The sequence below is a fragment of the Coturnix japonica genome, chromosome 3 (assembly GCF_054131305.1).
Source record: "Coturnix japonica strain WE chromosome 3, WE-NBRP24, whole genome shotgun sequence".
NCBI lineage: Eukaryota > Metazoa > Chordata > Aves > Galliformes > Phasianidae > Coturnix > Coturnix japonica.
The window spans coordinates 54,899,663-54,924,484 of NC_140665.1; the positions used below are offsets into that span (position 1 = coordinate 54,899,663).

Here is a 24,822-nt window from a genome sequence, read left to right on the forward strand (position 1 = left end):
AGTTATGCTGCTGTGCATATGAAAACTCATGCCAATAGATAGAAAAGACTTTTACAGAATCACAGAGTCATTGAATCTGAGGGGTTGGAAGGTACCTCTGGAAATCATTTAGTATAAACCCATGGAGAGGGTGGGTAACAAAGGTTTATCACAGAAAGGTTTCAAGTACAATGAGCCTCCTTTCCTGGAGTGCTTTTTCTATACGGTAGCATATCCTCTAATAATTATGGAAGATGTTCTCATCCACTTTTCCTTGAAGCCCTGCTGAACACCAGCAAACATGAAAGTGGATGCGCCAGCAGACTCTGGCATGTCTGTGAACAAAAAAGGAGAGATACATTTTCCTTACCAGAGAGCAAATGCTAATTCCCTCCTAAGATTCCCACCTATGAGAATGCTTTGTGGAAGAAGGAGAGAGATGCTGTTTCAGGACCAGTTTTATTAAAGCACTCAGGATTTTACTCAATAAAATCCACAATGATGGTGCTTAATAATTAAGGTTAAAGCAACTACAAATTAACAGGATTTACATTATTGAACTAGGAACAAATTATGAGGTTTTACTGCTATTGTGTTCACTTTCTTCATCCATTCCTTGGAATAATTTCCATTTGTTTCTTCTTCAAAACTTTTAAGATGGAGAAATCCTTCCATACAACAAAGGTAATATATTTATCTTTGTGCCTTTCTTTCTTTCAACATCAAATAATTTCTGTTTTTTTCTATGTGTTTTAAAGAAAAGCAACATCGCAGTTTAAGCCAGTGTTACAATTTTCCTGAATATTCTAATCTATGGAAACTTCACTACAGGTATTTCCATTGGGTTTAGCAACACTGGGAACCTTACTGAAGATAAGGTTGTTAGAGGCACAGCTGTTTTTTGTGTTGTGCCAATGAAACTTGCTCAGGCCAATGGCATTACATACTGGCAGCCAGATCTTTGCTAGCAGTAATAAACAGCAAATGGGAGAGTGGTAACTCAGGTAGCATTACAAGCTGAACAGACCAAGTGTCTCCCATTGTGTCTAGAAGATGAGCCGTTAGGGACAGTTGTTCCTGGTTGGTTCTGTTTGTTTATTTGTTTGTTTGTTTGAAGGCATCTGAAGCTGCTGTATTATTTTCTTGTGGAACTAGAGAATATTTGGCTGTCTTTCCTTCATGCTCAGAGATGTTGAAGCTCCTGAAGAATAAGTCAAAGAAGATTAGAAATACAGCTTTGGAGATTGTTTTGCATATAAATCTGTCTAGAAGTACAATCCTAACCCAGGTTTTGCTGTGATAACTGTAACAACTGCTATATCACAGAAAAAAACACAGTGACTGATGCTCTTGAATAAGAAAAGCGGTAATCTATCCCTTCTTTAAGAGTCACAGGCTTTTTTCTTCTTAAATTCTATTTTTGAATATGGAATGATACCGAAAAATCTTTAATTAGATTTATTTAAATTCTATGCTATAATGAAACACGAAAATTACAACATCAAGTAATATCCCCAGTAAATGCCAGAATTAAAACTGCTTGTGCACATGCATTATAACTCACTCCTTAATTATTGGTCCCTAACCTTCTTCACTGTGTGCGGAATGAAAAATGCTGAATTAAGCACAGATATCAAATTCTACTTGCTCTCTGGTCACTGCAAGTTGCCTGTTGCTCTTCAGTGTTTACATTAATTTCCCTTAATAGCACTCCCGTGCACTGTAAGGTAGCTTTTATTTCTGAAGCATCAAGCGGGCCTTGATTCCTCCACCTTAAATATTATGAAATACTTAGAGTATGAATATGGAAATATTTATGGTACATCGCATGTTGACTTCATTTCCAGTAGTAAGCTGTTCTAAATGAGAACCTGGCATGCTAAAACTGTCATTGTGAAGACATATCCATCCACCTCCTCATAAAATGTGACTCAAGTGATGTGTGGCACATAGCACTACACAGAAACTTTTGATAAAGAAGCTATAGAGATCTAAGGAATTTATTCTAGAATTCTCTAAAGAACACTCGGAATCTTAGTCATAATACTTCTCTTTCCCTTCTTTTCATCACATTCCAGTTTTCTCTATCATTACACAGAGGTTACCTAGAAAATTGCTTACTTTACCACACGGTTCTGCCGCAAGCCAGCAAATCTATTCTGTGCACTTATGGAGGTGAGGTGGGAAGTCTTTGATTAACTTTAGGTTATAATAGGATGTGTGGCAATGGCCTTAAATTGCACCAGGGGAAGTTTGGGTCGGGTATTAGAACAATTTCATCTCTGAAGTAAAGCGTGGCATTGGAACCAGCTGCACAGGGAGGCGGTGGAACATTTAAGATACGTGTGGATGTGATGTGAGTTACTGGGCATGGTGGTGATGGGCAGATGGTTGGACTAGAAGGCCTTAGAGGTCTTTTCCAACCGAAATGATTTTGTGATAATGCTTAAAGATGATGAAGTAGTACAGGCAACAGTTACTGTGTTCTGGGCTTTGCAAATTCAGTCTGACTGTGCGCTGTAAATAATTTTCTTAAGAAGCAAAATGAAAAAGATCAAATTTAGGAAAGGTCTTGTCTATTTAATGAGACAGATCTTAGACACCTGTTACAGCAATGTTTCTCCCAGCTTTGTCCTTCTTTCTTGTACACACACGCATCAAGTGAAGGCCAGAGCATTACCTCTCTGCCCAAAGCTTAACTCATCTTTCCTACGCTGGGAGAAAGCTGGATCGAAGAGTTTGATACAGGTAATGAAGCAACTACTGATCGGACCAAGCCGGGTAAGGAACACCGAGCACCCAGCTCTGAGGAGAGGCTGTAGCGGAGCCGTTCTAAGGATTGACGGGCGGCTCAGCCAATGGTGGAGAGATAAGGGGAGAGGGGCAGGGCTCATCGTGGGGGCGAGGCGGAGCGCTGGCAGCAGGCGTGGCGCGGGGCCGGGCGTGGCGCGGATTGGCCGCGGGGCGGGGCCGGCGGGGGTTTCTCCCGGGCTGCGCTGACGGCTGCGGTTGGGAACTTGGATTCGGTACGTGAGCGGCGGGTGAGCGGCGGCCGTTTGGCCGGCAGGTACCGGCGGGGGCTGCGCTGGGTCCGCGGCTTCGGCCGGCGCTGAGCGGCGGAACCGGGGGGAGTGGAAGGGGTCGGGGGGCACGGAGCGGTCGTGGCGCCGTGTGCGGGCTGCGGAGGCGGCCGGGGGCCGCTGAGCCCCGGAGCCACCGGCGTTCTCTCCCGCTTCTCCCGCCGCGGGACGCGGAGGCCGCGGGTGGGGCCGAGCCGGGCCGGCCGCTCGCCTTGAGAGCAGCGCTGCCTCGCTTCCTCTCGCTTCTCTCCTGGCCCCGGGCGGCGGCTGGGAGGCGGGAGGTCGGGGGCTGTCAGAGCGGGGCCCGCCAGGGGCGGAGTGGGGACGGCAGGGGGCGGCAGCGGCTCCGAGGAAGCGTGTCCGGCGCGGCGGCTGCGGCCCGGGGCTCCCCGAGCCCCCCCGGTCCCTCTGGCGGCCGCTCGGAGTCTGTTAACGCTCGTACGGAGGTTGAGCCGCGCGCGGCAGCCGCTCGGCGCTCCGTTTCGAATCTCCCTCGCGGCGCCGCCGCTGTCTCCGGCCGCGCTGCCGGGCCCTGGCTGAGCCTGGCGTCCTGGGAGCCCGTCCCACCGCTGTCGGTGGGATTGGATTGAGGCTGGGGCTGGCTGCGAGGCGGGGAACGGGATCTAGTGTCATCCTCAGATGTGTCCTCGTCTCCATTAGCTGCGCTTCCATGCAGTGAGATCTGCACGTTGTGTGCACATCAGGTGTGGAAATGAAGGGGTCAGTGTGTGTGGCTAGAACGGGCTTAGGAGCGGCTATTCTGTCAGTGACTGCTGAGGCGTACAGGAGGTCTGAAAAAGGAGGTGGTTTGAGATTTTGCCATCTTAATGATTATGATTTCCAGAAACAGCTTCTGAAATAAAGCTGCTGGTTGGGAAGAAGCAATAGCCAGCCAGTGGGCAAACCAATGTTGAAGGGCTTTGGTAATGGGAAAGGCTAGTAAACAGATCTCTTAAGATGGCTTTGCTTCTTGTAAAGCTGCCCAATACCTGTTGTTAATTAAAAACATATAGTTTGTAGCTCCTTCAATGACATGTAGTGCTTTGCTTAGCTTTACTGCCTCATTTTCTTGTCTGCTAGTATGTGTGCTACCAGCTATAGTAATGCTATATGCCCTTAGCGATACACAGCAACCTTCAGGAAATTCTCATAGGCTTGTATATTCCCAGACCTGGAGACTTTGAAATGAAGTATTGCTGTAACAGGGAATATTCAAACAGTACAGCTGCATCCTTCAGCATGAAGTTTTAAAGTTTCGTGCAGGGAATGAACTCTGTCCTTAAACTCCAGAGCCAACCTGTTGCTGGGTAGACCCTGCTTTGTGCCATCCCATGTTACATGGGAATGACCCTGATGAAAGGCTATTCAGCTGAAGTGTTCTGCTTCAGCTGCTGCTCTCCTCCTTCCAACATTTCTAGTTCTGCTTACTGTGCTGTTTTCTCTATGGTGAGAAGCTGAGCTGCTCTCTTGCATGAATTACAGCTTTCTGCTGAGTTGAGTTCCCTTTGAGCTTAGAATAGGCCTTTCCTTCCTGGTTTTCAGAGGCTGTGGATCTCAGAGATTGTACTGCCAGCTTGTACCCATGGCGGAGGATTTTGCACTGTAATAATGCAATTTATAATGGTCTAGATGGGACTTGCAGAAGCACATATCCCATGTGTATACTTTGAAATCACAAAACATAACAGCTAGGGCTGCATGGAGTAGACTTAAGTTCCATTTGTTCAGAAATACACTTCTTGTTCCACCTATGTGGAATTGCAGAAATACACTTCTTGTTCCACCTCGGTAATTGCAATTAATCCATAAGAAATAGCGTTCTTATTATCACTTCTTTTTATGGCTTTAATGGTGGGAGCAAATAATGGTCGCTGTCTGAAACCAATGTGACCCGTTGGTGTCTTTCTGGGATCTCAGTGGCAATACTTCAGGCTTAAACCACTCTTATTTGGTGGTGTAAACCAAAGAATAACTGTATTAATTACTAAATTCAATATGGTCTGACCTGTTTAATGGGTGTGGATATAGACAAAAATGTACATTTTTCATGTGGCCCTTTCCTCAGTCATATATTTAAGGAATGAGGACCATGGATCATAGGAAAGTGTTCTGGGCATGTTTTAAGACACTTAAGGGAGGTATTGAGGGTTGTAATTAACAACCACTTAGCCATAAGTTATCTGTAAGTTCCTATTCAAAAAATATCAAACTAGATTTATAAGCTGCATATAAAAAGTAACAAGATCATATCTTTCTATTCTGTATTTGGTTCTTATAGGGTTCCATTTTTTTTAATTCTACTTTTGTCAGTGAGATATTACTCTTTGAATATCATTTTTGCATGTAACTGGAAATAATGTGAAGAACTAGGAAATGTGTCAATCCATTCCCCTATAAAAAGGGGAAGAAGCAAAATAAAAGGATGATAGGTCATAGAAACGCAGACTATCCCAAGCAGGAAGAGACTCACGGGGATCATGGAGTCTAACTCTGAGCTGCACATGGTATCACCCAATAATCAAATAGTGTATCTGAGAGTCATGCCCAAATACTCCATTAAATATGGCACCTGGAGCCATGCCCACTGCCATGGGAAGCCTGTTCCATGCCTGCTGCTCTCTGGTGAAGGGCCATTTCCTGACACCCAGCCTGTAACACCCAGCACAACTGCACACCATTCCTTTGGGCCCCGTCACTGTCACCAGCGATAGGTGATACACCTGTAACATGGATGAGCTTGGGTAGTGTGGCAGTGAAAGGGTTCACTGGCTAAAAAGAAAATCTAAACAGCTTCTACTTTGCAGCTGTAGTACGAAGTATTACCCTAATGATTGAAAGAAGGCAGGATTATCACTTAGTTTGGTTTATCTTAGTTTATCACTTGTAGATTTCAGTAGGATAAAAATGATGTTATCAGAGATTGTATTAGATAGTATTTGTGCTGTTTTTAGATATTTTTAAAGTGAAATTAAGTGCTTTCTAGAAGAAGATGTGCTAATTAAAACGGTTATTTCATTCTGGAGCTGATCTTACATTTTTGGCAGGAGATGAAGAGGGAAAGGTGGGTTTTCTTCCTTATAAGAGGCAGAATAAACCCAGGAAAAGCAATGCTGGAAAGTCACTCTTTGTGTGCTAGATGTAAGGAAAGGCATGGAAGCAGGAAAGGGGCCTGTGGGAGTGTGTGAGAGTGTTATGGCCTGGATTGTACAAGTAACCCAGCTGCATTTATAGGGAGGTGGTTGTCCGTCTCTACTCTGCTCATGTGAGGCCCCATCTGGAGTACTGTGTCCAGGTGTGGAGCCCTCAGTACAAAAAAGACATGGAGATTTTGTTAAGGGTCCGGAGGAGGGCCACAAAGATGATCAGGGGGCTGGAGCACCTCCCCTATGAGGACAGGCTGAGGGAGTTGGGTTTGTTCAGCCTGGAGAAGAGAAGGTTGCGGGGTGACCTCACTGCAGCCTTTCAATACCTGAAGGGAACTTACTCCCAGGAGGGGAGTAAACTCTTCGAAAGGGCTGACAATAGCAGGACATGGGGAAATGGTTTTAAGTTAAAAGAGGGAAGATTTAGGTTGGATGTTAGGGGGAGGTTCTTCACTAGGAGAGTGGTTAGGCCCTGGAACAGGCTGCCCAGGGAGGTTGTGGATGCCCCGTCCTTGGAGGTGTTCAAGACCAGGTTGGACGGGGCCCTGGGCAACCTGATCTAGTAAATGTGTATGTTTGGTGGCCCTGCCAGGCAGGGGGGTTGGAACTACATGATCCTTGAGGTCCCTTCCAAACTGTGTCATTCTGTGATTCTTTGCATTGTGAGAGGTTATTTCTCTCTTTGGAGAAGAACTCTCTTTCTGACTTAATAACTATTGATGCATGGCAGTTTAACTCCTTATTTTCTCCCCAAGAGATTTTAAAAATGAAACTGCAAGTTAATTTGTGGCTGTCACCTCCTCAGTATTTGCAGGGTGCTGAAGTGCTTAAATGAGGAATGTGTTTTATAAAATAAGTTCACACTCCTGGTTTTCCAAATCTGTTGGTTGGTGGGGAGACGATTGGTGTACTCTGACTAGAAATCTAATTCCATGTTTTGTTACAGATCAAGAAGACATCGGGCTGTTATCCAGTTGTTGTGGTTGGATTGCGTTCTGCAAGTCTTCAAGGCTTTCAGTGGCGTTAAAGGTAACTTGTGGCTTTTGTTGTTGTTGTTTTTATTGCCAGAAAATTATCCAGCTGAAACATATTGAAGCATATCTGTGGGCTGTTTGAACTTCTAATAAACATGTTTGCTTTTAACGCGTAAAAACTTAAACTGTTGAATGTGGCAATTCTGTAATATTTCACAAGAAGCGGCATATGAATGATACAATGAGTATTTTTTTCTTCTAGCAAATATTGATTTCTTAATTAGAGTGTTTATGGTATGAACTGCTGTGTGAAAGTAATTTTACTAATGACTGATTTCCATATTAATGTTTTCCATGTGTTTGAGTATGTTGTAAAGATTTATAGGATAAATAAAGGATAAAGTGGTATCAATAGAACATAATATGTAGATTTTTCCTAGTTTTGGAGCAATGCTGGTTCTGGATCTTTCTCTTATCAGAGTAGATCACTTGATTGTAGGGGAGCTCTGAGGTTGTCCAAGAAGCTGAGGTGTGCACATCACAGCTTTCTTTGGGGGAGGCATAACAGATGGTGGCTGGACTCAAGTATATGAGATGCTATGAAGACCTGACTGATTAAGTTGGCCTCTGGTATAAATAGTGACTGGCTGTCTCTGAATATTCTCAGAAACAGGTAGATTTATTTATTTATTATTTGATGTGTTAGTTTTCTTTTTAACGGAGATAAGATACTGCTGGTCATTAACAGTAGCTTGGCTCTTCAGGCCTTGTGAAGGAGCATTGCAGGAGGATTTTAGTAAAACTGGAGACTTTTGTCAGTGTCTGTGGGGCTGTTTTTTACTTGCTATAATAGCTACAGTGGTGCCCATTCTTCTATGTTTTGTTTCTTTCTAGGATTATTTTTTTTCTGAAGAATGGTGTGATATATCTTGACTTTAATTTACCTAATTGTTATTGAGTGGCACAGCCTGTGTGCTCTGTAAGGTCATTGTTAGACTTTGGCGTTGAGTAGTAAAATAGGGTTAACTGAGGACAGTTGAAAAGGGGCTATGAATTGCCTTGCTGCTCTAGATCTGAATCTTCCCTTTTGCTTCTGACATTGTCTGTGTGGTTTTCTGTTTGCAAAGCACTATTTCGAGAGAAATGTTCTATAGGAAAAGCTTTTTAGTGACCAGAAAATAAAAATAGACTTTAAAAGAGAAGTTTGGATTCTGAGTGATCAATTTCAGCTAAATTGCTTGCGCTGATGACAAAGCAGAGTGTAACCAAATATTTATTGTTGCAGTTACCCTGTAATTAGTAGTGTTGTACAGCTAAATGTATCACCAGACTTTACTGGAAATTATAGCATGCCATTGCTGTGGCTTGAGAAGTACAGAGCATAAGTGTGGTGTTCTTTTTAGTGGGCTGGATAAGAATTTGACTACAACATTTTAAAAACATAGTTTTTGTATTCTTAATAACATTCCTCAGTGCATATTTAAAATGTATGATGTGATCTCTTACCGCAATGGAAAGCTACAACAGCTCTTTCCAATTTGAAACGCTCTGTTATCCTTTATATGGGACTTAAAATAGATATTCTTGCAAGCTTCTGCAACCTTTACGCTGATTCTTGACTCAGTATATATCCCACTTCTGAAAACTAAAAAAACATTGAAATCTGATGATAAAAATAAGCACTTGTTTTACACTTATTCAAAAGCTTTCTGCTTTCAGGTATTCACAAGTGCAAGCATTCACTATTAAAATGTTTTAGACTATCTGGAGTTTATCTTGCAAATACGAAAAGAAAAACCACAGCAAACTCGTTTCAGAATTAAATTTCAGTTTTAGGCTCTGAAATTTTGTGTTCTATTTTCAAGTACAGTGTTTTCTACTTTTTCAACACTACTTGGAAATTAGCCATTTACCCAGGAGGGTAGTAAACTCTTCGAAAGGGCTGACAATAGCAGGACAAGGGGAAATGGTTTTAAGTTGAAAGAGGGAAGATTTAGGTTGGATGTTAGGGGGAAGTTCTTCACTAGGAGAGTGGTTAGGCCCTGGAACAGGCTGCCCAGGGAGGTTGTGGATGCCCCGTCCTTGGAGGTGTTAAAGACCAGGTTGGACAGGGCCCTGGGCAACCTGATCTAGTAAAGGTGTATGTTTGGTGGCCCTGCCAGGCAGGGGGGTTGGAACTACATGATCCTTGAGGTCCCTTCCAACCCGGGTCATTCTGTGATTCTGTGATTTGTTTCCTTTGAAAAATTTTATTTTTTCCCTTCTATCCTCTGCTTTACTTTTTTTGCAGCTTTACTTATGATATTAAGTGCTGCTGTTCCGTTGTCTTTCAGTTTAAAATAGCAAGATGTTAAGACTGTGTATCATTGATCCTCTCTTAGAGGATTGGGTGCTTCATCTGTATGATGTTTTGGGTCCTTTTCCTGGTAGGATGTTGCATTATTGGACCATGAATCTGAAGCAAATCCCATGTCTGGAGGGGCAGCAGGGCTGGAGCCACAAAGAATGTTTTAACACAAACTTTATGGCTAAGTTATTGTTTGGTCTTAAGGCTGCTTTGTCCCCTTTATAGTCAGTGCTACTTTATTGCAGCAGTCTTTGACAAGAGGTTAGCTACATAATGATCCAAGGCAGCTGCTTGGGTCAAGCCTGAGGCTCCTACAAATCAATACTATTTCATCAACTCCTTTTCTAAAGGAGAAAAAAAAAAAAAAAGACATGTTGCAAGTGATTTTAATATTAAACCCTTTGTGGACATCTAATTCTCTCATGGTAGAATTAATGGTTAAGCTGTTGGATGTTTAAGACTTGCTTTCAGAGAGTACTTTCTTATGTGTGTTGGAGGATGTGTTTTATAGAACGCAGTTATCATTTGTGGAGGTCGTTAAGTGCTGTGCACTGACAGATCTTTCTTTTTCTCCTGTCCTTCCCACAACCTCTCTTCTGCACCCAAGTGTGCTGTTTGCACAGTATACTACAAGATTGTAACTCTTTTCCAAATGTTGCCAAGCATTGACATGTTTTCAATGTGAAGAAAAACACACATTTGAGATTCATACTCAGTCTTTGTTTCATGATTCCAGTCTGTAGAAAAGGTGAAACACTTAGCCGTGCTAAAATAGGCCTTTTTTTTGGTCACGGTTGAGTTTAGTGTAGTGTCATTCCAGAAAGAAAGATGTTAAGTTTCGTGGAATAACTGCAGAATAATGAGCTGCAATGTAGACTGAATATTCCAGAGAAAGTCTGGGGGGTGGGGGGGGGAAGGGGAAGGAATTACATTATTACCAGCATTTTGTGCTTGTACTGTGGCAGAAATGACACTACAGATGCGAATTTGGAAGTACTTCATTGTTGTGTTGAATATGCGAGCACGCTTGAGGAAAAAAGGTGCATTCCCTGTAGCTCTATAGAAGGGCTTATATAGTACCAGAGGAATTTATTCTTGAAATTGTAATATGAATAGAAAATGAAATCTAACTAAGAAATAGTGTAGTAGACTACAATGTTTTCTATTGGAGAGAGCATCAATGTGATGGACTGAATACCAAGTTTTAAGAAATGACATGTAACAGGTAACTTGAGACTGCATCTTCTTGAATGGTAAGACCTGACTGGGCTAAGGCCAGAAACTTGTTTAGCACCACACATCTGTGCTTGTTTTAGCAAATTAACTAAGAGATGTGTAACTGCACATCTTACTTTCATACTTTGACCACTGGAAGCTCAGTAATTCTGAGAGAAACGTTCAGTCTCAGCTAGAGGCCAAGTGTTAAAATCAGACAAGTCTTTTTAAAGGAAGAGCTTATATACAAAGGGTGATGCCAGAGGCTGCTTTAGTTATGGTCTCTGTATGTATCATGACTTTCTGCTGCTTGTATTGTAGAATGCCTAATGAAGCTCTTGTGGAAAATAATCATATATTACCTGAAGTATATCTTGTGGCGCTGACTTGTGGAAGTCTTGAATGATTTGGCTCTTGAGGCATTGTGGAACTTTGAATATTGTGTTAAGAATGAAAAATGTTTTCACTTATTGCTAGTGAATGGAATATCTTTTTTTAAAGGCTATGTGAAAAACAAAACGTGCCTGATGTGTTGCAGCAGAGCTGCTTTTTGTTACTTTTAAGTTGGCTTCTTTGCATCTTTCATACCTTTTGTTCAGTTTTCTCTAGTTTTTAGGGTTTCTTTCCATTATCGAGCAATGCCTGCTATGAAGATAGCTGGTTTACTGTAGAATTCACTGTCTGTTGGTGCTGTTTACAGCATATCTTAACTAAATGGCAGGACCTACCTTGTGGGGTGTCAAAAATTAGGAATGGGACCAGGTGGAAGTAGGTGATGTTTGGTGAAGTACTTAGTCACTGAGCCCTAATTATCTCACTTGAAATACCAGTGTCTATATAAATTGTTGAAGGAGTGAGAAGATTAATTTGCCTAGCAAAGGTGTATTTTTAAATGAAAACTAATATGCTATGATACTATGTTACTGACATTGAAATCAATCTGCTTTCTTTTACTTCTGAATGAACTTTGCTTGCAAAGGAAGATGCATGGATCCTTTCTGTTGAGAAGCTCACAAGGATGTTCTTGCTTGGCTGCTTTTAAAGAGGAGCCAGGTTTTTGACTTTCCTGTTAAGTATTTGGTGACTCCATTTATGTAGTTATCTTAAAGAGACTTTCCTGTAAGTGTTAGTTTTCAAATTCTAAGTGGGATTTTATTTGTACAGCTCCCAATGTTAACAGCGGTAGAGGATGCTGGCCAGAAGGATCATTGTATATAAGCAGTTAATTTTTCTGTGCTAGACACTAAAAATGGGTATATTGTGACCTTTGGTTATGTCAAGAAGGTAAAAGCATGGGCGTTTCTGGAAGAGTGCTTCTTTCCTCTGGCTGATTTTGACTTTTTTTCTTGATTGAAGCTTTGTTTCAGATGCCTCTGTCAGTGTGTCTGTAGATGCGTCTTGGTAAAAAGGGCTCTGTAATTCTGATTGCAACTCATTTAAGAAACTTAATGTTTGCATTCTGAGTTCTCTTCTAGTACAACCTTCTTCTTTGCTTAAAACAAAACAAACACAAACCACTTAGTTTCATTTAGAGCTACAGTGTAGTGAGGACGAGCTGTTCCTGGCTGCTGGTTTCTGTCAGGTGCTGTTCTTAATTTGCTTTTTGAAAGTTGGAGGGAAATATCTGGGTTTGGGGTTTTGAGAAGTTGGTGATTTGGGAACAACTGTAGTGGAATGTAAATGTCATCAAGACCTGGAGTTTGGAGTGAACAGGAACTTAAGTAAAATTATCTGACTGAGGTATTGTAAAGTTTTCTGCGTGTTTCATGGGTCACCATTGGAAGAGATGGCAATGTATATATTTAAGAATTTAGAGGTATCTTGTTTAATGTGAAGCTGGTGTTGATTTAAAAACTTATTTTAGAAGACATAGGAAGCTGCATGTGTATTTATTTTTTATTTATTTTTTTAACACTTTGCATATTCATATTGGAGGTCAGTTCCCTGTTCTGACCACATTCTTTCAATATTGGACTTTGCTTTTGTAGCAGTAGCTTTGGGGTTGTAGGAACAATATTTTGATAGCTGATAGAAGTTAGAGCTGGGCTCAAGTTGCCTGAGTGTTAGGATTCAGAAACTGGTGCTAGAGAGTGGGACAGCACTGAGTGGTGAACACTGTGTGCTCAGTTAAAAGTTGAGTTCTCTGATAGTAGAACATCATAACTAGTACTTGAAGAATTGCGTGGAAATTCTCTTATTGAGGTTTCTCAGTGTCATGGTGTTTTGAAGTTTGCTGCACAGCAGAACAATGTTTACTTGATTATTCTACAAAACTGGAAGCTGCTTTTGCTCTATGTGTTTTGCTGTTTGTTTTTTTTTTTAAAAACATAGGAGAAACAGAACCATGAAATAACTTTGCCTGTCCAAACAAAGCTTCATGAGTAGTTCATATTCTTATTAAAACAGCAAGATGCTGCTGTAATGGAAATTCTATGTGTGTCATTTTTCTAGTTGTTTGTTTGCTGTTGTTTGAGTAGTAAGTCGTCTATTTTGTGTATGGCCACCAACCTCGTTTTGCCATTTTTTTTTAAGGCATAAAGCTGTAATTATTTCTACTTCTCAGTAGCATAAAATAAAATTGCAGACATTTAAGCATATTTTTGCTGCGTGCAATTGGTCTGACATGATAAATGAATGATGTTGGCACAGAGGGAAGTAGCGTCCTGTAGAAATGAGTTGGACCTGGAGTTGCTTGAAATTCACAGAATCACAGAATTGTAGGGGTTGGAAGGGACCTCTAGAGATCATCGAGTCCAACCCCCCTGCCAAAGCAGGCTCCCTACACCACGTCACACAGGTAGGCATCCAGGCGGGTCTTGAATATCTCCAGAGAAGGAGACTCCACCACCTCCCTGGGCAGCCTGTTCCAGTGCTCCGTCACCCTCACTGTAAAGAAGTTCTTCCGCACATTCATGTGGAACTTCCTATGCTGTACTTTCAGCCCATTACCCCTAGTCCTGTCCCCACACACTACTGAGAAGAGACCAGCCTCATTCTTCTGGCTAGTTAAGTCTGATGTGATGAGCTTAATGTATAGTTGTCTCTTCTGTAGTTTTAATCATTATCTGCCTTGCATTTGAAAACACTGAAATAGCAAATTTGCCTGCTAACTAAATTGTAATTTTTATATCAATACAGAATTTTAGCTTCCAAGTAGTGATATGAGTGTCCACGGATAGTTCAAGTACTGTGGTCTTGCTATCGGGTGTCCTTGAAAATAAGAATTAAGGCCTTAAAATCAGAAGGCTGAATATCTGCAGTGTATTATGGAGGTTATGTAGGTGGTCTTTAAGTAACTAAAGCTGGCCTTTCATTTGCAGCAGTTAGGTGTGTTGTTTTGAGTTGAAATTCTTTTCCTGCCCTTTCATTTCAGTTTATCCTCCAAAGGTGTGATGCTCTGTATTTTCTCTCCCCTTCATCTTTTCAGCTCCAGGCCTTTCATAACCCTCTTCTTCCCACTGTGTTTTCCTTTGTTCTCTAGTCTTTCTGTTGATTTTTTTGTCATCCCTTGTGTTAACTCTGAAGTAAACGTTATTGTTGTTTGCAAAGTCCAAAGCAACTGGGACTCAAGACAACTTTTTCTCTTCTGATTGTAGCTAGAGGAAACACTTGTAATGAGTTGAGTTATGGTTTTACAATTCAAAGTTGTGTAACTTTTATGCCACTGCTGTGAGCTGTAATATGTTACATGATCCACAGGTGGGATTTTAAAATGCTACACTGCTCATGAATGAAAAGCAGCTTGTTGCTTTACCTGAAGGTGATCACTTTTAGGACTGAAAGTGTAGCAGCCAGACTGAATTATTTTGCTACGAAATAGGCAACATAATATTGCTGCAAATGAGATAATCTAAAGTAGGCCTTGCATCAACAAGATGACAATTAAGATTCTTCTCTTGCAACATAAAGTGAAGATAAATGTGCTCTAGTCCAATACTTCCAGCCTTCTGTTCTGGAAACAGTTGTTCCTTTAGCCTTAGTAGAAGAAAGGAAGTTGGCTTGCTATCTTTTGAGGCATGTTCTCCTTGCAATTTACTGACCTCTGTCTCCTTGCTTGGAAAGCACTGCTATAGGCTACACTTCCTTCTCAAGAGTAAGCAATTGTTCACATGACAAAGTTCTTTTTGATGCTGATACCCTGAAGGATTGGCAATTCTGCAAAAGGCTAAAATGTTCTCTAAGAGGTTTCTCAGCAACTGAGTGCTTTTCAAGCAAGAGGGCATGTGTTCTATATTTGGTTCTCTAGTTTGATCTACTGTTTGGGTCGTAGTTACTTGTTTGAATCAGTTGTATGCTTTGTTGATTTAATATGATTTTTCTAAATGCAATTGCAGGCTTTTGTGTGCAAGTCTGATCCTTCTGCTTTGTTCCTCAAAATCTGTCTATGTAGCTTGCTGCTGCAAAGAGGAAAGTGATAGCATAGACTTCTGCTAGCTTTCCATTCCTGACTGCCCTCTTCTCTCTGGTCACTTGCATTTCCTGAGTAGATGCTTCTAGATCAGTTAGGAAGCATCTTTGCTCGCTCTTGCTATTGATTTAAAGAAGGCACAGGAGCTGTTTCAAAAGGTGGCTGTTGGTGGTATGGTGGTAGAGGTTGAACCTTCTCACGGGTACATGTTGTTGCTGTGTGACAGATGGCAGCAGAGGGGCAGTGTGACAAAATAGTATCAGATATGAAACAAGGGTGTGTCATTGAATCCCTCCATGTGGAAGAAATGGCACACATTAACATTAATTGATGCTTGCTGTACACTGATGGAAACTAAAGAGTGTGTGAGCATGCTGTGGTGGTAGATGGTGATTTCAACAGTAGAGACTCTGGGCCACCTTTGCTGGTACAGATTTTTACCAGCACAGCATGCAGGCTCTTTTTCATTGCTGGTGAAAGTGTGTAATTAATCACAGAATTATCAAGGTTGGAAAAGACCTAGATCATCTAGTCCAACCATTACCAATACTTCCTGGCTAAATCATATTCCTCAGCACCACATCCAAGCGTTTCTTGAACACTCCCATGGTCGGTGACTCCACCACCTCCCTGGGCAGTGCATTCCAATGCCCGACTACTCTTTCCAAAAAGTAATACTTCTTAATGTCCAGCCTGAATCTGCCCTGGCGCAGCTTAAAACCATTCCCTCTAGTTCTATCACCAATTACACGAGAGAAGAGGCCAACACCCAGCTCACTACAGCCTCCCTTCAGGAAGTTATAGAGAGCAATAAGGTCTCCCCTGAGCCTCCTCTTCTCCAGGCTGAACAATCCCAGCTCCCTCAGCCGCTCCTCGTAAAGCCTGTGCTCCAGACCCCTCACCAGCTTTGTAGCCCTCCTCTGAACACGTTCCAGGGCTGCAATGTCTTTCTTGCAGTGAGGGGCTCAAAACTGAACACAGTACTCGAGGTGCGGCTGCACCAATGCCGAGTACAGGGGGACAATTACCTCCCTGTTCCTGCTAGTAACACTGTTTTTGATGCAAGCCAGGATGCCGTTGGCCTTCTTGGCCACCTGGGCACACTGTCGGCTCATGTTCAGCCGAGCACCAATCTGTACCCCAACGATGGTGGTGACTACATTGAAAACTAGTGTTTTATAGCTGAGAAGCTGAGAAGTTTCTCTATCAAATAGTTACTGTGCTATTTCTGTTGTAGCTTCTGTAGAAATAAGATACATTATTTTTGGAGCTAACTACATATAAGGAAAAACAGGATTATTAACAAGCAGAACTAATCATTCTTATTGTACCTTTATACTGTTTGACTTCTCAGTTTAAGGAAGTTTTCTCATCAGAATGGTTTAGTGACTTGTTAATGTCTCTACCTGCATTTCATGTGGGAGAATGTCAGAATACAGCAGTTGATGGGCAGGTAGACAGTAGCTTTCTATGGAGGGATTTCTTCTTGTGAAAACTATGATTTATTTTTTATTCTACATAAATGCAGAAACTGATGCATTAAAAGATTTTTGATATGTGTAACACTGTGACATATGGTGTTATGACTATTTTCTTTTTTTTTCTTCCCTGTAGCTTATGTAAGCATTATAAGAGTACTGTGTCATTAAATATGAGGCATCTTCTGACCTTTGAGAAAAGGTTGTGATGCCGTTATGAGTGTCCTAAATCAGATCTGCTGAGTTCTTGTAATAGGATGCTAAAGACTCTTTACTTTTTCTCTCTTCCTTGTAGAAAGTCAAGAGAATTTTGTTCACAGCTCTTTTGTTCTGAGGCAAGAATTGAATTAAGCAACTAAAGACCTACACAGGCTTCAAATGAACTTCTCTGAAGTGATTTATAGTAGGAACCTCCAACACGGCCTATTGAACATTGTATGTTCAAGATAAAAATATATAGCAATTTCTAGAGTAGTCCCTGGGCAGGACTGAGGTGTTCACACTGTCTATATGTGAACACGCACCTATGCCTGAATTATTGTTGCAGGTTTTTAAACTGCCTGTCTTTGCTCAAATTGGAAGTTGATGGGCTGCCCAGCTGTGAGTAAAGGTCACCTTTTGATTCAGAATGACACTTCATTGTTCTTATACACAGTGGTTACTTCTGGTCTAGTGTGACACCATGCCCAATAAAATGAACTGCAATTTTCTAGCCCTTGTGTTGGGTAGGGTAGGAATTATGCCATGGGTTATTTGTAGTCTGAGGAATTGCTGCCAGAATACCAGAGTGACCATCTGAAGTTGCCTCATCTGCAACAGCCGAGGTACTCAGATAATCAGTGTGAACTAATTCAGTTCATTCATTTGCAAAAACATCACGGATGTCTAACCAGAATTATCAAACTAGCATCTCAGAGTGTAATTTTTTTATACCTTTTTGTGTTATCAGTTCAACACTTGCAGCAATCGGGGCTTTACAGCCTTCCATTCTAGTTCTCATAATCCCTTGTTTGCATATTTGAGTTAGAAAGATTGAGTTAAATGTACAAAATTACATTTGTGCACAAAGTACTTTGTACGTTGAGTGTAACAGTGGTGGGATGAGCAGGAGAGCCAGAAGGCAAAACTCATGAGTCATTCAAGCTGAATAAACTGGATCTAGAGATCCTATCTCTCTAATATCAGCTGAAACTGACTTATGTAGTTAGGTTTTTTTTCTGTAGACTTCAACACTTTTCAAATAAACTTCATGATGTGATAAAAGCAGAATCCAATGATGGTTGGGGCATCACTGTTTCAGTTTGCTTAGGTTATTAGCTGTTTTGGGGTATGGATTCTAACTTTATTTTTTGTGGTAGATTTGGCATTTGTCCTAGGAGAACATAAAAGCATTCATTATTAACTTTATGTATTCTTTTCTTGCTTTCCTTAGAGAACCAGATTAGTCATTGTTTTATTTGTGCCAGGAATTATGGAATCATTCGAGTTGGAAGATACCTCTGGAGACTGTTCTGTCCAACCTTCCTTCCTGTTCAAAGTGGGGTCACAGACACTTGTCCGCTCAGATTTGAACATTTCCAAGGAAAAAGGCTGCACAACTTTTCTTGGCATCCTGTTCTCAGTCCATGATGACTGTCAAAATTTGGATCCTGGCTCTGTTTTCTCTACTCAATCAAATATTGATACATTATAATAAGATTCTCTGCACTGAGCCTTATCATTCCCATGCTAAACAATCCCAGCTTTTTCAGCCTTTCTTGATGTCAGATGCTTCAGGCATCTTATCTTTGCTGGGCTTGCTTCAGTTGGTCTACATCTTCTGTATGAAGAATAATAAGCTGAATGGACCTGCAAGTTATGTGTTCGTAGACATGATGCCAGAAAATAATGGCAAGAGAATAATAATGGTACAGAGAATCCAGAGGTGTCTGTTAAGATTGTAGGACCCTCTCCTATTCTGGTTTAATGCTCTGCCATGTATGGTTTGTGTACATTTTGCCAATGATTACCTTGGCACTCCTTATAAGAGCATAGAGTTTGTATTTGGTTCTAAAGTCCAGCTTGTAGGTTTTGTATAAGATATTGCAGGTGGTAGTAATAGGGTAGGGAGAGATTAGTCAAAAGAGAGCCAGTGCAGAAAATGGGGGGCTGCTTTTGTGTGTATGTGTGTATGAACTTTACCTGGCTCAGGACTTGTGAATCAGCGGTTAAAAATAAGAACTTACACAACTTTGCTTGTCTTTTGCTGTAGAAGCTATTTCTTACTTTGATTGTTATTTGTACAGATACTGTCTTGTGCAGACGTCGGGTTCAGTTTAAACCCTGCTTGGGAGCATTGTTGTTAAACTTATAGCAGTCATAGACTTGAAGATGTTAATTTTCCCAGTTTCAGCTGAGGTTTCTGAATTACTTTACCACTTTTTCCCTTCAGTGAAATCATTTATCCACGTGCCTGCTTTTCCTTCCTCCAAGAATGGTTATGCTTTTAGCAAAGCTGAGTACTGTGGATCTCATTTTGCTGCCATGCAAACTTCATGCATCGTTGACTTCTGCAAGCTTCTAAGTTTACTCAGCAGAATATATCTTATTTGGCAACTGAAATCTGTGACAGCTTGTCATGACTAAGTAGTCTTATTTCCTCCTTTTTCTCCCTCAGAGGAGAAGGTGTTAACAGTAAGAGGATGTTGCAAGATAGGGAAAATGCAGCCATGATTATTGCCTTAGTAAGACATAAGCTGTGAATGTTTCTTAGTAAGATTAAGCTGTGTCTGTTGTGGACAGATGTTCTGTTAGAACTAGATGTCAGTTGTTTTTCTTTTGTAGAATTCAGTTAATTATTTTGTGAAAGATTTCAAGTCCGTGTTTTAACATTGCTATTAATACCCCTTTCATAGTTGTTCTTCAGTAAGATTTCTGAATTTATCATTACTTACCTTTAGGATTTCCTTAAGTGTTTGTTTTTTAAAGCCCAGATGTAGTTTTTCTAGAATGTGAGTGTTGCTCATAAGACAGTAGATATTGTATTAGAACACTGCCATGGCATAGTAATGAAGCAAAGTAAGTGCCTCGGGACTATGTTATAATGCTGAATGCTGTTTGGTTCCTAGAGCCGCATGTTCTACTTAGTATCTTTATCTTTTCAAGCATTAGAAGAAATTCACCATTCTGCATGTATCCAGTTATTTAGTTAAACATTCTCTTACCAGGGATTTTATAGTAAACCAAGCGTGTGCTGTAACTCAGTACAAAATTCAGTCCTTCACAGGTATTTCTTTCCTTGATGAAGAGAGGGCCTGCTAAAATCACAAAGTAGAGTGAACCAGGCAATAGCTGATTCACATCAACTTAGCTGTCAGATGTTTGGGAGTGTTTCAGGAACAGTGGCAGAGACTCCTTAGGAGCCGAGGCCTGGTGGTGGTCATCTGAATTGGTAAGAAAATATGGAATATGACTGATCAAATGAAACTGAGTGTTCCATGCAGAATACTGGGCTTCTTGTTGTTGTGGAAGTGGTGCTGTTTCTTCTTTGGCTTTAATTGTGTGGGAAAGAAGGTGGTTTCTAAGTGAAGGGAAGAGGAAACTGTCCCATATTTATTAAATCGGTTTCCTATCAGGAAGTATGCATTGAGATTATATGTTTGGCAAGCAGGAGTACATATTTTGGCACATGTTTCTCGCTCTGTAACTTTAACTGCTTGCCAACATTGCAGGCGACATTAGCTGCAGCCTGTGACCCAGTCAGTTCGGTTTATAAATCCCAGTGCCTGCCTGCAACCAGGGAGAAGGTTCTGTGGGGTTGGATACTACTTGGTTTCCTTGGTTCTTTTTCTGTTTTTAGTGCACTGGAAGAGAGACAGAGAGAGGGTAAGGAACAGCTAGAGGAGTGAAGATGATGATAGTGATAATGAACCTCTCTGCATCCTAGTTGAATATCCTGTGAATATTTACCTAAATTTGAGCATGTTCCAAGTCAGTTGCAATGGAGCCAGTCATCTGCAATCAAATTGTATCTGAAAGATACTCTTTAAACCATTGTTTGAGTGCACCAGCCTCCAGAAGTACAAATGACATTGCCCACACAAGCATTTCAGAAATGTTGTCTGCAGTCTTTTCTTGCTTATCAAATGCAAAATTTATCCTTATTCTTTTCACAAAAATACTAGTCATATGCCTGAAACTTCTATGGGGCTGAACATCATGCCACGAACTCCAGTTCTCAGTGATCAGATGCATATTTATAACTCATTTAAAATAACACTTGACAAGAACAGAGATGCAGATGCACTTAAGTATAGAAATGTTTTCAGTTTTGACTTTATATGATAGTGATGAATGTGCTATTAAAGAAGATTGGATACTTTAAAGAAAACAAAGCTTCTGAAGTTTGAAGAAAAGAATAATAGAATTATAGAATGGCTTGGGTTGGGAGAGGCTTTAATGCTCACCCAGTTCCAACACCCCGCTGTGGGCAGGGTTGCCACCTACCGGATCAGGCTGCCCAAACCCTCTTCCAGCCTGGCCTTAAACACCCCCAGGGAGGTGGTGGAGTCTCCTTCTCTGGGGATATTCAAGACCCGCCTGGACGCCTACCTGTGTGATGTGGTGTAGGGAGCCTGCTTTGGCAGGGGGGTTGGACTCGCTGATCTCTAGAGGTCCCTTCAAACCCCTACAATTCTGTGATGGGGCATCCACAGCTTCTCTGGGCAACCTGTGCCAGCGAGGAGAAATTGCTGATAGAACTGTATGGGAAAGATTCAGAGGGGAAGGACTGGATGTCCACTATCCTCTGATTTTTAGGAATGTTTTCAGGAGAGCTTAGTACTTGTTGAGCAGTTTCTAAAAACTCCAAATTGTGAATTTATGTTGAAGGCTTTAGGAGGCTGGATCATAGTTACAAAGACAGGTTATTTTGTGTAAACCACTGTATTCAGATTTCTAAGGTTGCATAAAATATTCAGACTGCATTAAAGTGATCTTGTTTCTTAAATTAGTTGATTAGAATACAGTTCTGAGGTTTTTGAAGAATATTCAATGTACAGAACTGTTCTCTCTGTAAACAGAATGTTCTAAAAACTCAGATGCATTTTATTATCCTTCAGTGGGCTGAAGAGTACCAGGTCATGGAACTGCACGCATCTTTCCAACTTTGATTTTTAAGCATTACTTTTCTTTAAATACATTATAAAATTCAATTGCAGCTCTAATATAAAGTTAATCCTTTAGGAATACTGGAGGCAAATGTGTAAGGAACACTTATTTGACTGTAGTAGTTAAATATACTCTCTTTCATTAAATTGTGGTGTGTTTGTGTTTAAGGCTGCATTTTTTTAAAGCTGGTTGTATTCCTCAAATACTGGAAATATGTTTAGGATAGATTCATATCTTGAAATGAAAAGGAAACTTGTCTACTGACATTCTTTTTATAATACGTGGCTAATATGAAATTATATTCCCCTATTTTCATATCTGGTTGTGTGAAGTGTCTGACAGTAGCAAATTGTGGGTGCTCTTAGCTCAATTTTATCATGTTAGTCTGCAATTTGATGTAAAATGTAGCCTTTCAAGTTTGCAATGAGGAAAGCTGCAGCTGCAAAGAGGGAAAAACTGATTACTGTGCCTATAGGAGCTACTTGCCATCCTTCAAAGGAATTGGATTAATAGAATGTGTTTGTTTTTCTTCAGAGAGAGCACTGAAGAGCTGCCAGCAGGACTGCTGAAATAACTGCATAGTATTCTGTAGACTTGATTACATCTATCATATGCAAAGTGTTTCATATCCTATAAGTCAGTGTTTTGAATACTGCTTAGTCATTAAAGATTAAAAGATGCTTCTTTTCATCTAGTGTGAAGTCTGAAAACTAACTTAACATCTCTGCTGTCTGTGCTGCTTCCTGAACATATTCATCAGTCTAGACTTCCTCTGTGCTGGGAGTCAAGAAATTTATAAAGCTTGATGTTGTTACCTGTATGTGTCTATTGAATTAAAGAATCTGAGTCTTATTCCTGCGAACTCAGTATATAACAGCATGTTGTAGCCACAGTTGATTGGGACAAAAAAGTACAGCACTATGATATGGCTTAAAGCAAGTAGTAATATAGTTCATTCTTTTAAATTGATGTTAATTAACAGGAGAGGGATGTATTTATTGCTATAAAGGCAATAGAGAACTTAATCTGCAACAACATTGAATAGGAAGGTTGTTGAAATGCTAAGTATGGAGCTCATAGATGAGAGTGCTCCTTCTTGTTGCACTCCTTATTGAAGTAATGACAAAATATTATGAAGTTCTGTTTGACCTGCAGATCTGGATTTCCCTTTGTTTTCATTTGTATGATGGTTTTGCTGGCTACAAAAAACCACTTTCCAGAGTGGCAGCTCAGACCAAGAAGAGCAATACTACATGTCAGCCTCTGGGTTTTGTGATGGGATTGCTGACCATAGCTGTAAACAGGATATTCTTATTTTTCCTTTGAAGGAAAGAGGAAGGTGCTTTAGTCCAACATACTTAATTTATCTGTTATTTACCTGAAGAAACACAGCTGACAGTCTAAAGAAACTGCCAGTTCTGTTGGGAGCCGATCTGCTGCACACTTTGAAAGCTTTTCTTTTTATTTCTTGTTAGTCAGGAGTTCATGGGAGTACAAAGGGTAGCACTTCTACAACAGGCTTCTGTTAAGACAGTTCTTACAAACCTTTTGTTGAGTCTTTGGCTGGGAGAAACTAGTACTTGTAAATGCAGTGAATGTTAATGGGGAGAGTTTATTTTTTCTATCTTCCTTTTGATCATCTGCAGGTTAGTTGCTTTAAACTCTGTTTGGATGAAGTTGAGGCTTTGTGTAAATTGTGAAGCTAGTAATGACTGTCAGATTGTGGAGAACACTTAAGAATGGGACTTTGGCTGAGAAGTGCTGGCAACTTGCAGGTATTGCAGATACCAAGTGCTATTGAAGATGTCATACGTGCAGATTTAATAAAATGCCATATATATATTTATAGCCTAAGTGTCTGTAGAATGCAAGTAGCTGATGGCAGCTGTTCAGTCAACTGAAGTGCAGTTGTATATAGACAGCTGTAAAGGGATGAAGAATGTAAAGTGCAGGCTTGTATAGTAATTCCAAGCCAAACAGAAATGCTTCCTGAGGCACTTCTCTGAATTATCTTACTGGAACCTCCTGAATTTAGCTGTAACTGGAAACAAACTTGTTTTGTTTCAGAAGTAGTTTTATACTGATTTATTTATTTCTTTCATCTTCTTTCCTGTGTGGAAAAACAAAGTTCAACTTAAATGCTTAATGTAAACCCTCTAGTGAAAGCTGGTAGAAGTGATTATACAAAAATTTGCCAGGCAGCTGCTTTTTTTTTTAATGTCTTACATTAATACTGCAGACAAAGTCATGGCTTTCTTTATTTGAAAGGAACCAAGGTTACCTTTGTTATGTGCTTTTCTTAAGTGTCCTTTGTACAGGAGTTGATTTGTAGGTTGGAGGGCTGGTAAGGTCAGTTAAGCTGCGGCCTGGAATGGAAGGAAGAGTTTCTTGAGGTAGAGATTCTGTGCCTTGCCAGCTTTAACGGCTCAGAGTGCTGAGACTGACACTTGTAGCCCATTCTGCCTGTCTGTCTTGCCCTATCTTGTACTTGCTTTTATGGTGGTAGCAGAGAGTAAGGTAGTAACATATCTTTGCAGTAAATCTGTATAGAGAGGTGGAGGCAAGCTAGAAAAGCTTGGTTCCTGCAGTATCATCACCTGTTCATTTTCTCCTGGCTGAAAATGGGTGGACTTCTATGGTAGGCTGGAAGCTGGAGCAGAGAGGAACCAGGAACACTGTTTGAAGGCAGCAGGATGAGGGTCACTGTGCAGTGAGTCTGGGAAAGTCACTGGGACTCCTCAACTCCGGGATGAAGGATGGAGGTGAGAGCTTGTGCTGTTGCTGTGCTGTGGTGAAAACAGATTGGACTGGAAAAAGTTGCATCTTATCGGTCCTGTTGAGTCCTCAGATTCTGACCTCCATCTGTCTCTTTGTGTGCTGCTCTGTCCCTAAGCCAGCACATGGGTTGGGTGCTTAATAGTCTTAGTCATGTGACTGGTGTCTAACAGAATAGACAAATCTTAGAAAGCTACATATCAGCTATATTTAAGTTTTTGTGACTTGCTTCAGGAAAAGTATTTACTGTAATATCATGCATCTCTTCTGATAGC

At 40.8% G+C, this 24,822-nt stretch overlaps 1 protein-coding gene across 49 annotated transcripts in view; it reads left to right on the forward strand.

The window, feature by feature from the left end:
• Nucleotides 1–2,945: 2,945 nt before the first annotated feature.
• Nucleotides 2,946–24,822, forward strand: part of EPB41L2 (erythrocyte membrane protein band 4.1 like 2) — a 93,112-nt gene continuing 71,235 nt past the window's right edge. For 28 of the 49 annotated variants that reach the window (XM_015858476.3, XM_085541642.1, XM_085541657.1 and 25 more), the window contains exons 1-2: nucleotides 2,987–3,046; nucleotides 7,149–7,231. The gene's annotated coding sequence lies outside the window, so the exon portion shown is untranslated. Of the gene's footprint in view, nucleotides 3,047–7,148; nucleotides 7,232–24,822 lie in introns of all 49 variants that reach the window. The other 21 variants (XM_015858477.3, XM_015858474.3, XM_085541634.1 and 18 more) reach the window with 2 other exon arrangements.